Source organism: Triticum dicoccoides, chromosome 7B, assembly GCF_002162155.2.
Source record: "Triticum dicoccoides isolate Atlit2015 ecotype Zavitan chromosome 7B, WEW_v2.0, whole genome shotgun sequence".
In the NCBI taxonomy this organism is placed as follows: Eukaryota; Viridiplantae; Streptophyta; class Magnoliopsida; order Poales; family Poaceae; genus Triticum; species Triticum dicoccoides.
The window spans coordinates 421,060,190-421,075,804 of NC_041393.1; positions in this window are offsets into that span (position 1 = coordinate 421,060,190).

Consider the following 15,615-nt stretch of genomic DNA (forward strand, 5'->3'; position numbering starts at 1 on the left):
CGGGATGTGCAATGAGTCAAGAGTGACATGTATGAAAGAATTATGAAAGGTGGCTTTGCCACAAATACGATGTCAACTACATGATCATGCAAAGCAATATGACAATGATGAAGCGTGTCATAATAAACGGAATGGTGGAAAGTTGCATCGCAACATATCTTGAAATGGCTGTGGACGTGCCATAATTGGTAGGTATGGTGGCTGTTTTGAGGAAGGTATATGTTGGGTGTATAGTACCGGCAAGAGTTGCGCGGCACAAGAAAGGCTAGCAATGGTGGAAGGGTGAGAGTGTGCATAATCCATGGACTCAACATTAGTCATAAAGAACTCACATTCTTATTGCAAAAATCTATTAGTCATTGAAACCAAGCACTAAACGCATGCTCACAGGGGAAGGGTTGGTAGGAGTTAACCATCCCGTGATCCCGACCTCCACATAAAGGATGACAATCAAAAAACTAAATCATGCTCCGACTTCATCCTATAACAGTTCACCATACGTGCATGCTACGGGAATCACAAACCTCAACAAAAGTATTTCTCAAATTCACAACTAATCACTAGCATGACTCTAATATCACCATCTTCATATCTCAAAACAATTATAAGAAATCAAACTTCTCATAGTATTCAATGCACTTTATATGAAAGTTTTTATTATATCCCTCTTGGATGCCTATCATATTAGGACTAAATTTATAACCAAAGCAAATTACCATGCTGTTTAGATACTCTCAGAATAATATAAGTGAAGCATGAGAGTTCATAAATTTCTATAAAATAAAACTACCGTTGTGCTCTAAAAATATATAAGTGAAGCACTAGAGCAATATTGCCTAGCTCAAAAGATATAAGTGAAGCACACAAAGTATTCTAATAAATCACGCTTCATGCATGTCTCTCTCAAAAGGTGTGTACAGCAAGGATGATTGTCGCAAACTAAAAATCAAAGACTCAAATCATACAAGACGCTCCAAGCAAAACACATATCATGTGGTGAATAAAAATATAGCCTCAAGTAAAGTTACCGATAGACGGAGACGGAAGAGGGGATGCCTTCCGCGGCATCCCCAAGCTTAGGCTCTTGGTTATCCTTGAATATTACCTTGGGCTACCTTGGGCATCCCCAAGCTTAGGCTCTTGCCACTCATTATTCCATAGTCCATCAAATCCTTACCCAAAACTTGAAAACTTCACAACACAAAACTCAACAGAAAATCTCATAAGCTCCGTTAGTATAAAAAACAAATCACCACTTTATGGTACTGTTGCAAACTCATTCTTTATTTATATTGGTGTAATATCTAATGTATTCCAACTTTTCCATGGTTCATACCCCCCGATACCACCCATAGATTCATCAAAATAAGCAAACAACACAAAGAAAACAGAATCTGTCAAAAACAGAAGAGTCTGTAGTAATCTGTAACTCTCGAATACTTCTGTAACTCCACAAAATCTGAAAAATTAGGACAGCCTAAGCAATTTGTGCACCAATCCGTAGCAACAAGAATCAGATCAAAAGCACGTTTAAATAAAATCTTGGAAATTATTTACTTGGCGCAAAAGTTTCTATTTTTTAGTAGGATCAACACAATTATCACCATAAGCTATCCCAAAGGTCTTACTTTGCACAAACACTAATTAAAACAAAAAACCACATCTAAACAGAGGCTAGATGAATTATTTAAAGCAAAACAGGAACAAAAAGCAAAGAACAAAAATAAAATTGGGGTGCCTCCCAACAAGCGCTATTGTTTAACGCCCTTAGCTAGGCATGGAGATTTCAATGATGCTCACATGAAAGACAAGAGTTGAAGCGCAAAGAGAGCATCATAAAACACGTGACAAACACATCTAAGTCTAACATGCTTCCTGTGCATAGGCATTTTATAGTAAAACAAATGAACACAAGCAATATCTAGCATATGCAAGGAAGAAAAAGGAAACAAGATCAATCTCCACATGAAGAGAGGTAATTTAGTAACATGAAATTTTCTACAACCATATTTTGCTCTCTCATAATAATTACATGTAGGATCATAAGCAAATTCAACAATATATCTATCACAAAACATATTCTCAACACGATCTACATGCATGCAAAGTTGACACTGTTCCAAAATAGTGGGATTAAAATTAATTAAAGTCATGACCTCTCCAAACCCACTTTTATCAAAAATTTCATAAGATTGAACATTCTCCAAATATGTGGGATCTAAAGTTTACACTCTTCCAAACCCATTTTCATTATTATTGGAAACACTAATATCAATCTCATATTCATCATGGGGCTTAAATAAATTTTCAAGAACATAAGAAGAATCACCCCAATCATGATCATTGCAACAAGTAGTGGACATAGCAAAACTAGCATACCCAAGCTTAGGGTTTTGCATATTTTTTAGCATAATTGACATCAATGGAATTTTTAGTAAAATCATTGCAATCATGCTTTTTATTCAAAGATCTATCGTGAATCACTTCATAAAGCACTTCATCACAATTTTCAGATTCACGGATTTCAAGCAAAACCTCATAAAAATAATCTAGTGCACTCAAATCACTAGAAATTGGTTCATCATAATTGGAGCTATTAAAAAGATTAGCAAGTGGATGAGGATCCATAAATTTTTTAGCAAGTGAAGATGCAAGCAAAAACAAGGCATATGGTAGCACAAGCAAACAAAAGATCAAACGGAAGGAAGGCGAAGAAAAGGGTAAATCTTTTCGAAAATCGTTTTAGAAGTGGGGGAGAGGAAAATGAGAGGCGAATGGTGAATAATGTAATGCAAGAGATGAGAGTTTATGATGGGTACTTGGTATGTCTTGACTTGCCGTAGATCTCCCCGACAACGGCGCGAGAAATTATTCCTGCTACTTCTTGAGCTTGCGTTGGTTTTTCCCTTGAAGAGGAAAGGGTGATGCAGTAAAGTAGAGTAAGTATTTCCCTCAGTTTGAGAACTAAGGTATCAATACAGTAGGAGATAATGCACAAATCACCGAATACATGCACAAACAATCAAACAAACCTGCACCCAATGCGATAAAGGGGTTGTCAATCCCTTCATGATTACTTGCAAAAGTGAGACCTGATAGAGATAGAAAAACGATAAAGTAAATATTTTTGGTATTTTTGGTTTATAGATCGGAAAGTAAAAGATTGCAAGAATAGTAGATCGGAAACTAATATGATGGAAAAGAGAACTTATATGATGGAAAAGAGACCCGGGGCCCATAGGTTTCACTAGAGGCTTCTCTCAAGATAGAAAATAATACGGTGGGTGAACAAATTACTGCCAAGAAATTGATAGAAAAGCGCAAAGTTATGATGATATCTAAGGCAATATGATCATGAATATAGGCATCACGTCCGTGTCAAGTAGACTGAAACGATTCTGCATCTACTACTATTACTCCACACATCGACCACTATCTAGCATGCATCTAGAGTATTAAGTTCACAAAGAACGAAGTAATGCATTAAGTAAGATGACATGATGTAGAGGAATTAACTCAAGCATATGATGAAAACCCCATCTTTTTGTCCTCGATGGCAACAATACAATACGTTCCTTGTTGCCCCTACTGTCACTGGGACAGGACACGCAAGACTGAACCCAAAGCTAAGCACTTCTCCCATTGCAAGAAGAACCAATCTAGTTGTCCAAACCAAACCAATAATTCGAAGAGACTTGCAAAGACATCAGATCATGCATATAAGAATTCAGAGGAGATTCAAATAATATTCATAGATAAGCACCACAATTCATCGGATCTCGGCAAACACACCGCAAAAAGTTATTACATCGAATAGATCTCCAAGAACAACGAGGATAACATGGTATTGATAATCAAACAGAGAGAAGAAGCCGTCTATCTACTAGCTATGGACCCATAGGTCTGAGTTAAACTACTCACGCTTCATCGAAAGGGCAATGGTGTTGATGTAGAAGCTCTCTGTGATCGAACCCCCCTCCGGCAGGATGCCGGAAAAGGCCCCTAGATGGGATCTCACGGGTACAGAAGGTTGCGGTGGTGGAAAAGTATTTTCATGGATGCCCCTGGTGGTTTTGGGGTATAAGAGTATATATATATATGTGTGTGTGTGTGTGTGTGTGTGTGTGTGTGTGTGAAAGAATAAGGTCAGAAGACCCATGAGGGGCCCACAAGACAGGAGGCGCGCCCTCCACCCTTGTGGCTGCCTCGTGGATCCCCTGACTTCATCTCCAAGTCTCCTGGTTTGCTTCTGGTCCAAGAAAGATCATCGTGAAAGTTTTATTCGGTTTGGTATTCCTTTTCTGCGAAACTGTAAAACAAGGAAAAAAATAGGAACTGGCACTGGGCTCTAGGTTAATAGGTTAGTCCCAAAAATAATATAAAATAGCATAATAATGCATATAAAACATCCAAAACAGATAATATAATAGCATGGAACAATAAAAAATTATAGATACGTTGGAGATGTATCAATGCCCAGTCCCTAAATGAAAAAGAAATTTACTCTATGTTGTCAAATAATAAATTCATTGGAAAGTGTTGGTATGGAAGGCACCCGTGGATACGGCTAGCCATGAATTGTGAAAGAATGGTGGAAAAGGGAATAAACTTTAATTTATGTTTGGGAACAACCTATGATGTATCTAGCGTGGAAAGTATTGGGAATTACTCGGTCATTTTCGTTGACGGGAAAAGCACGCCTTTAAAAATATTTTATCTCTCAATTTAAGCTTTGAGCTCTGGCACCTCTAGAAATCTCTGCTTCCCTCTACGAAGGGCCTATTTATTTACTTTTATGCAATCATTATTTTTAATTGAGTCTCCATATTCTCTTATAAAGCATCAACTAGGTCACACTATGATCATACACTGGTATGCGTCGGTGCTATACAAACAGTTTTTAAGCCCTTTCCGCTACGTTGTTCGAAACCGTTGCCAAGTGAGTGACTGCGATAAGGGGGTCCTTTCCACACGACCCAGAAACCGTCGGGGATATGCCCTCCTGGCACAGACGCTCGGCAAAATGAGGTCATGTGCGACCGGCGAGCGCTCAAATGCGGTTATACATACAGTAGTGCTAAAAAATACAATTATACAGGCAAAATCGTTTCATCGTAAGTACATCCCACACAGTCAGCCCCCGCTAAACGTTTCCGTTCGTATGTACATTCCACACAGTCTATCCGAGGATACGTTTCCGTTAGTATGTACATCCCACATAGTTAATCCAAGAAGTATCAAACATTTGCAATGCACACAACATCACAAACAGTCAATAATTTTGAAGCGTGTGTGATAAGGTGACTATCGCAAACATTTAATAAGAAAGAACTGTGTGCGATGTTGTTGTTAATCGCACACATTATTTCTTGGCTGATCATGTGTGCGGTGGAGATTGATCGCACACGTTTTTTCCTGGCTGATCGTGTGTGTGGTGGAGATTGATCGCACACGTAGCGGATCCTAGAAACGTGTCTAATCTCCACGTCTATCGCAGATGTTTCGCTTTTGCAAACCGTGTGCAGTGTAATCCCTAATTAATCCCTTATTAATCCCTAATTTAAAAGTCACATGTTTTGAATTTTAAAGTAGGCAATCACTTATTTCATATCCAAACATGTTTATTACAAATATAGGTTCAACCACGAATGCATAATTCGATGCACAGGTACATATACTAAAGAACTACATAAGCACCAAGTAAAGAATGATGAACCATAGTTGTACTAAAGACTGTGAAGAGAGAGGCGAAAGACATTCTGGTTGCTGGAGAAGCTGAAGTAGAATGCCCATATTGTGCCCTCCTCCATGCGTAATGCGTGCACGACTCTAGGCCAACCCCTTGTGATGGTTGCCCGTCCATCCTTCAATGTCTTCATTATGACTTCTCAATGCTCATTGTAGTCTGGATGAAATACTTTAACCTTCATTGCGTGTCCACCAATCATGTACTTTGCGAGGTAATCTTGAGTGAACTGCTTCGGGAACCAGTGCGAACGAAAAAGGTTCAGACATTGTTGTCTAACAACTCATTATGGGCAGTAAAAAGAGAAGGCTACAGAGTTTGTAGTTACCATCCTACAGCTCACTGTTGTGTTGGATAGAGCATAAACAAATAATTTGCTTGCCACCATTCGTATCTTTTTGCTAATAATCCTTATCAGTTTCCTCACTTGATGCTTGTTCATGAATATTTCATTTCCCCATACGCAAAAAGGGTCGATGTGTGGATCCTTGCCAAGGGCATGTGTACCTACAAGCAACAAGTCAATATTAGAAGCTAACAAGTGTCCAGGCCTGGATCTATATGCACTACATTATGGAACGACGGGGGAGTACAAGACGAGGGATGAAGCTAACCTCGACAGAAAATGGTGGCCACTCCCATTGTTGTCCTGCATAAGTAGTGGAAAGGCATGATAAGTACGGCAACCTTAACATCAAACAAATATAGAAAAAGGTAAAAAAATATCATCTCGAAATGATAGCTTGAATGTGTTGGTTTCAGCATGTTGTTAAAGCATATATAAAATTGAAGGCAATGTTACCGACATCAGGCTTAACAACCATCAAATATTGCAATTCAAATTGGTATTGTTGAAAATGAATAGAACGTAGATAATGCTTAAACATCACTGGATAAATGTGTAAAACTAAAATAAAGGGCATGTGTTAACTACACCAGGCATAACTGGAACCAAATATAGCCATTCAAACTGGTATTGATGCAGTCGAGCGGCACATTTCTGACTTGCACATAATGAACAACACATTGTGAATGACTAAAATAAATAAGGCATAAATTATCAGTATAACAACCAAGTATAGCCATTGAAAACTAGACAGAGTCTCACTAGAACCAACCTAACAAGCAAATACATATAAACATGGCATATGCTTGAAAACTGGACAAATGCTCACTACAACCAACCTAAAAGCAAATATTGATAAACAAGGCATTTGCTTGAAAACTGGACAAATGCTAAAAAAGCAACCTAACAACCAAATACAGATAAACAAGGCATTTTCTTGATAGCTGGACAAATGCTCACTGCAACCAAACTAAGAACCAAATACATATAAACAAGGCATCGGCTCGATAACTGGAAAAATGCTCACTGCAACCAACCTAACAACCAAACACAGATAAACAAGGCATCTACTCACTATAAACAACCAAATATAGTCATTCGTGAAACTGAAGTGGAAAATTCATACTTAAACATCACATAGCCCTATTGAACAATACATTTTTGCATAACTAAAATAATTAAACACGGCACAGTTATAACACCACACGGCAAATGCTACTACGACAAAGCGTATGGGTTGGCAAGCTAGAAAAGGTAACATTTGCTAATAGGATGTTGCCTCACATTTCATGGATGAGATCCTTCCAGTTGGAAGAGCACAGACCCATGGTGGAAGAACCTTTGTGGGTGCCCTCCTCGTGGTCGTGGTCGATGAGATCTGACTTGGCAATTGAGGATTCCAAGCCGCCGCCATAGAATGTGTCCTTCAGAAATGACAAAATGGGCTCGATGGCGTATAAGGGTCACAAATCCTTGACCGCTTGGCGGAGGAGATCAGCGGCAGGGTCGTCGAAGAGATCGACGGCGGTTGAACCAGAGTGGTTGGGGATGGACCACGTAACCTATGACATGGCCCGCGTGAAGCCATCGCTGTCGACAAGCTTGATGTCGTAGCCAGCTTTCCCGAGATATAGTAATACGCAAGCCCGCTGACATGAAGCCTTCGACATGGAAATGTAGTCAATGTCTTCGCTGGCTTCCACGGTGACGTGTTGCTCCGAGATCGACATGTCGGGGCAAACAGCGGCCACCTCACCAATGTACGTCGGAGAGGCCATGATAAACCACTTCTTGGCCAAACGCTCGTCGGGCTCCCCGGGATATGTGGTCGAGCCGCATGCCTCATCTAAAAACTCAGGGGAGTGGGGCGATGGTATGGGAATCGCTGGGTAACCTGAACTTTATTATCTAAGCTAGGAGGAACGAGTAGACCGACATGGGTTGGCGGCGGCGGCCGCAGGCTAGGGTTCAAGGGGGGAGGGTGGCGGGTGGGGGGATTGTGGTGGGCGGAGAATAAATTCTAACCATAGATTAAACTTTTGGATCCAATCGGTCCCTTATGGTATAGCGCATAAGTTGGGGTTTAAGCTTCTGTCACTATTGCAACCCACCATCTAATAACTACTCCACAATGCATTCCCTTAGGCCCAAATATGGTGAAGTGTCATGTACTTGACGTTCACATGACACCACTAAGAGAATGGCAACATAAATACCATCAAAATATCGAACACACATCAAGTTCACATGATTACTTGCAACATGATTTCTCCCGTGACCTCAAGAACAAAAGTAACTACTCACAAATGATAAACATGCTCAAGATCAGAGGGGTATTGAATAGCGTAATGGATCTGGACATATAATCTTCCACCAAATAAACCATATAGTAATCAACTACAAGATGTAATCAACACTACTAGTCACCCACTGGCACCAATCTATAGTTTTGATATAAAGATTGAACGCAAGAGATTAAATAGGGTTTGAGAGGAGTTGGTGCTGTTAAGATGTTGATGAAGATAACCCTCCCCAGGATGGGAGAGTTGTTGGTGGTGATGATGATGATGATGATTTCCCCCTCCGAGAGGGAAGTTCCCCCGGCGAAATCGCTCCGCCGTAGGGCAAAAGTGCTCCTCCCCAAGTTTCGCCTCATAATAGATCTGGACATATAATCTTCCACCAAATAAACTATATAGTAATCAACTACAAGATGTAATCAACACTACTAGTCACCCACGAGCACCAATCTATAGTTTTGATACAAATATTGAACGCAAGAGATGAACTAGGGTTTGAGAGGAGTTGGTGCTGTGAAGATGTTGATGAAGATAACCCTCCCCAAGATGGGAGAGTTGTTGGTGATGATGATGATGATGATGATTTCCCCCTCCGGGAGGGAAGTTCCCCCGGCGAAATCGTTTCGCCGGAGGGCAAAAGTGCTCCTGCCCAAGTTCCGCCTCGAGGCGAAGGCGCTTCGTCTCGAATGTCCTCTCCTTATTTTTCTAGGTCAAAATGACTTATATACTAGAAGATGGGCACCGGAGGTGGGCCGAGGAGGGAAACACCCACCAGGGTGCGCCCTCTCCTTATTTTTCTAGGTCAAAATGACTTATATACTAGAAGATGGGCACCGGAGGTGGGCCGAGGAGGGCAACACCCACCAGGGCACGCCTGGGCCTCCTCGCGCACCTAGGTGGGTTGTGCCCACCTGGTGGCCCTCCTCTCGTACTTATTTGCTCCAATATTCCTTAAATAATCGATAAAAAATCCTCAGGGAGTTTCAGCTCATTTGGAGTTGTGCAGAATAGGTAGCTTGACGTAGCTTTTCAGGTCCAGATTTCCAGGTGCCAGAATTCTCCCCCTTGGTGCATACCTTGCATGAAAAGACATTAGAATTACTCCAAAAAGCATTATTATAGAATAAAACAACATAAATAATAGTAGTAAAACATGATGCAAAATGGACGTATCAACTCCCCCAATCTTAGAACTCGCTTGTCCTCAAGTGAAAACCAAAATGGAGAAACATGTCCACATGCTTAGAGAGAGAGGTGTCGATAAAAACAAAAATACGGACATACCAGCATCATGTGACTTATTATAACAGCAACAAACTTCAATATAAAACTTTTATTATAGAACTTTTATCATAGACTTCTCATGAACAAGTGACAATTCATCATAACATTGTAGTATAAAGCATAAACTCTATTGGAAACCAACAAACTATGTTCTCGGTCAACTTTGCAACTACACGTCATCATCTTTTCAGGAAGGGTCACGTATCGGAGCCTTTAGGCCAGTCCACACACTCAACCATCATTTAGTCTTCTATGATTGCTAACACTCACCGCGTACACATGAGCAGAACGTTTCAACCGGACACAAAGAAAGATAGGGGCTTATAGTTTCGCCTCCCAACAAACTCACCTCAAGGGTGATGTCAACTATAATAACTTATGCCACCCATATTCAACTAGGCATATGTGCCTAGATCTTTCCTCACCACATGATGCTTGCCAAAAGAGAAAAATAAAAGGAATAGAGAGAAAAACTTTGACTCTTGCATGAAAGTAAATACATGAAAGTAAAAGATAGGCCCTTCGTAGAGGGAAGCAGAGGTTGTCATGCGCTTTTTGTTTGTATGCTCAACCCCTTAGTGCAAGAGAACGTCACGTTATATTGCCCCTTGTGATGGCAACCTTTATTATGTAGGATGTCGCTTTTATTCTTCACCATCACAAGTTCGTACAACGCTCAATTTTCCCTTACACTAAATGATCTCACATTTTTATAAGCAATTTTTGTTGCCCTTTTTGCACCGATGACAACTTACTTGAAGGATCTTACTCAATCCATAGGTAGGTATGGTGGACTCTCAAACAGGATAGGGTTTAAGGGTTTTGGATGCACAAGTAGTATCTCTATTTAGTGCGGATTTTTTGGCTAGCAAAGATAGGGGCAAGCACCACATGTTGAAGGATCTATGACAATATGACTTCTATGTGAATATGAACAAACATAAATCATTAAGTTGTCTTCCTTGTCCAACATCAACAATTTTGGCATATAATATTTTGATGGGGGCTCACAATCACAAAAGATTTCCATGATAGTGTATTTATATGTGAATCTTCTCTTCCCTTATTAATTCTTTCATGTGTTGCATCATTGACCAATGCTATGTTTGTCAATCTACAAGAAAATTTTCTACGTATACTTTTCCTTATGTAATGTCATCACTTACCATAAGATTTGCATATGATCCTTTTCTTTTATTTTATTTCTTTTTATAGCAGCAAGAAAGTAAAGAAGGCAAAACTCAAACTAAACTTTATTATATCTCACACACGATTACAAGGATTGATCACTAAGCAAACTCACAAAAAGAAAAGATCGAACTAAACTTTTATTCATCTAATAGCAAAAGAAAACCATTGATTGAACTAAGAAAATAAAGGCGAAAGATAGTGGAGATTGATACGATACCGGGGCACCTCCCGCAAGCTTGGCGAAAGCCAAGGGGAGTGCCCATACCCAATACTCAGTTTTCTTTTGGTGGTGATGAAGTAGGTGCTTTCTTGTCCTCAGGTTTCCATGGTAGAGGCTCACCATCATAAGAGGAGGAGTGAGTTTCCCGGATCCTGCAACTGGCAGCCAAACTTATACCTTTAAACCTGGCCTCATATTCAAAGACCTGGTTTTGAAGATCGCATGGATCTGGCTTTGAAGGAAGTTGATTTGCTCGTTGAGGGAGAAGATGTATCCTTTATGGGCTTGCCATCCACCTGAGATCACGGGTATAGTCCGCGATCATGAGGTGATTGGCATTAAGTCCACACGCCACCATCCCCTTGCACTTGAAGATGTCCTGCTCCATGGCTCCAAGCCTGGCCTCCATGGATCCAGTTCCCCTGGGTCCTTGTACATCGCGGGTGTGCAGCACCCCATCACGCATCTGGATAGCTTGAGGGTGCTGCATCACCTCCCGCAGATATGGGTTGATGATGTTGTCAAAGAACTTGTCCTTGGAGGAGATTGAAGAGGCCATGGTGGATTGGATCTGACAAAAACAACAAGAAAAGAAAACAGGAGATTTCTCCGTGATACAGAGGTTAACAGGTTTGGGAGGTATATATAGACTTTTTATCTTGGGGAACAAGCAGAAAGGAAGAAAAACGGAGATTGGAAAGTACCCGAGGTGGGCACAACCCACCTGGGCGCGCCAAGCAAGCCTGGCACGCCCTGGTGTATCATGCCGACCAAGGTCACTTTCCTGGAAGTTTCTTATTTTCCTAATTTTCCAAATATTCCAAAACTGACAAAAAATATTTTTTGTGGATTTTTCGGAGTCTGTTTACTTACCGTATCATGTACCTCCTTATTTTCACGATTTTGGAGTGTTCCTGAAGGACTCTCTTATGTGTTCTTCCGGTGTCAAAGTTTGTATAACATTGCTTTCTACATTAATGGGCGTACCTGAGATATAGTGCTTTATTCGTTGCCCATTGACAACCTTCGGGTTAGTCCCTTCGGCATTATTTATTTTGATAGCTTTAGATCGATAGACCTCCTCGATGACATAGGGTCCTTCCCATTTGGAGAGGAGTTTTCCTGCAAAGAATCTGAAACGAGAGAGTTGTACAAAAGAACATATTCACCTACTTTGAACTCACACTTTTGGATTCTTTTGTCATGCCATCTTTTAACTTTTTCTTTGAATAACTTAGCATTTTCATAAGCCTGGGTCCTCCATTCATCTAATGAGCTAATATCAAATAACCTCTTTTCTCCAGCAAGTTTGAAATCGTAATTGAGTTCTTTTATTGCCCAAAATGCTTTGTGTTCTAACTCGAGAGGTAAATGACAAGCTTTTCCATAAACCATTTTATATGGAGACATACCCATAGGATTTTTGTATGCTGTTCTATAAGCCCAAAGTGCATCATCTAATCTCTTAGACCAATTCTTCCAGGACCTATTAACAGTCTTTTGTAAGATTAATTTTATTTTTCTAATGCTAAGTTCAACTTGACCACTAGAGTGAGGAAGATAAGGTGACGCAATTCTATGATTAACATCATACTTAGCAAGCATCTTACGTAAAGCACATGAATAAAGTGTGAACCACCATCAGTCATCAAATATCAAGGGAATCCAAACCTTGGGAAAATAACTTCCTTAAGCATGTTAATAGAGGTGTTGTGATCAACACTACTGGTTGGAATAACGTCTACCCATTTAGTAACATAATCAACCACAACCAAAATATGTGTATACCCATTAGAGGAAGGAAAAGGTCCCATAAAGTCAAATCCCCAAACATCGAATGGTTCAACAGCAAGTGAATAATTCATAGGCATTTCTTGACAATTACCGATATTACCTATTCTTTCGCATTCATCACAAGATGATACAAGCTTATGGGCATCTTTGAGAGTAGGCCAATAAAAACCAGATTGTGATACCTTATGGCAAGTTTTGTCTCCCGCATGATGTCCTCCATAAGCTTCGGAGTGACATTTCCGTAGGATTTGTTCCTGTTCATGCTCAGGCACAACGTCTAATAATACCATCTACTCCTTCTTTATAAAGATGTGGGTCGTCCCAAAAGTAATGTCTTAAATCATAGAAGAATTTTTTCTTTTGTTGGTATGTGATAACCCACAAGTATAGGGGATCGCAATAGTTTTCGAGGGTAGGGTATTCAACCCAAATTTATTGATTCGACACAAGGGGAGCCAAAGAATATTCTCAAGTATTAGCAGCTGAGTTGTCAATTCAACCACACCTGGAAACTTAGTATCTGCAGCAAAGTGTTTAGTAGCAAAGTAATATGATAGTGGTGGTAACGGTAACAAAAGTAAAGACATCAAAAGTAATGTTTTTGGTATTTTGTAGTGTTTGTAACGTAGCAACGGAAGAGTAAATAAGCCAGAACCAGTATATGGAAAACTCGTAGGCACCGGATTAGCGATGGATAATTATGCCGGATGTGGTTCGTCATGTAACGGTCATAACATAGGGTGACACAGAACTAGCTCCAGTTCATCAATGTAATGTAGGAATGTATATATAGTCATACGTGCTTATTGAAAAGAACTTGCATGACATCTTTTGTCCTACCCTCCCGTGGCAGTGGGGTCCTATTGGAAACTAAGGGATATTAAGGCCTCCTTTTAATAGAGAACCAGAACAAAGCATTGGCACATAGTGAATACATGAACTCCTCAAACTATGGTCATCACCGGGAGTGGTCCCGATTATTGTCACTTCGGGGTTGCCGGATCATAACACATAGTAGGTGACTATAGACTTGCAAGATAGGATCAAGAACACACATATATTCATGAAAACATAATTGGTTCAGATCTGAAATCATGGCACTCGGGCCCTAGTGACAAGCTTTAAGCATAGCAACATCAATCTCAGAACATAATGGATACTAGGGATCAAACCCTAACAAAACTAACTCGATTACATGATAAATCTCATCCAACCCATCACCATCTAGCAAGCCTACGATGGAATTACTCACGCACAGCAGTGAGCATCATGAAATTGGTGATGGAGGATGGTTGATGATGACAACGGCGACGAATCCCCCTCTCCGGAGCCCCGAACGGACTCCAGATCAGCCCTCCCGAGAGAGATTAGGGCTTGGCGGCGGCTCCGTATCATAAACGCGATTATTTCTTCTCCATGATTTTTTTCTCCCCGAAAGCCAATATATAGAGTTGGAGTTGGCGTCGGATGGCCACCAGGGGGCCCACAAGGTAGGGGGCGCGCCCAGGGGGGGTACCCCCACCCTCGTGGAAAGGGTGTGGGCCCCCTAGCCTTCATCTTTGGCGATGATTTTTTATTGTTTTTTCTAAGGTGTTCCGTGGAGTTTCAGGTCATTCCGAGAACTTTTATTTTCTGCACATAAAACAACACCATGGCAATTCTGCTGAAAACAGCGTCAGTCCGGGTTAGTTCCATTCAAATCATACAAGTTAGAGTCCAAAACAAGGGCAAAAGTGTTTGGAACAGTAGATACGACGGAGACGTATCAACTCCCCCAAGCTTAAAACCTTGCTTGTCCTCAAGCAATTCAGTTGACAAACTGAAAGAGAAAAAGAAAAACTTTTACAAACTCTGTTTGCTCTTGTTGTTGTAAACATGAAAAGCCAGCATTCAAGTTTCAGCAATTATTATGAACTAACCATACTCACAATAACACGCAGGTCTCACAGTTACTCATATCAATAGCATAATCAGCTAGCGAGCCATAATAATAAAACTCGAATGACAACACTTTCTCAAAGTAATCATAACATGATATAACGAAATGGTATCTTGCTAGCCCTTTCTGAGACCGCAAAACATAAATGCAGAGCACCTTTAAAGATCAAGGACTGACTAAACATTGTAATTCGTGGTAAAAGAGATCCAGTCAAGTCATACCCAATATAGACCAATAATAATGAATGCAAACGACAGTGTGCTTTCCAGCGGGTGCTTTTTAATAAGAAGGGTGATGACTCAACATAAAAGTAAATAGATAGGCCCTTCGTAGAGGGAAGCAGGGATTTGTAGAGGTGCCAGAGCTCGGTTTTAAAATAGAGATTGAATAACATTTTGGGCAGCATACTTTTGCTGTCAGCACAACAAATATGAGATGACGATATCTTCCATGCTACACAAATTATAGGCGGTTCCCAAACAGAATGGTAAAGTTTATACTCCCCCTCCTCCACAAGCATCAATCCATGGCTTGCTCGAAACAACGAGTGCCTCCAACCACTACAAGGATTCCAGTCTACTGCAACAGAAATTATTAATACAACTATCTTTTGTTGCAATAAAATGCTATATTTCAACAAAATTCCAGTTTGTGGTAATAGGATCTACATGTTGCCACAATTCCGTTTCATCGCGCTAAGTACTCGTTTTGTTGCAATAGAAGCCATGTATTGCCACAAGCTGCATCATCATTGTAATATGGTAGTGATATTGCGACAGCCCTGTCCCGTTGCGT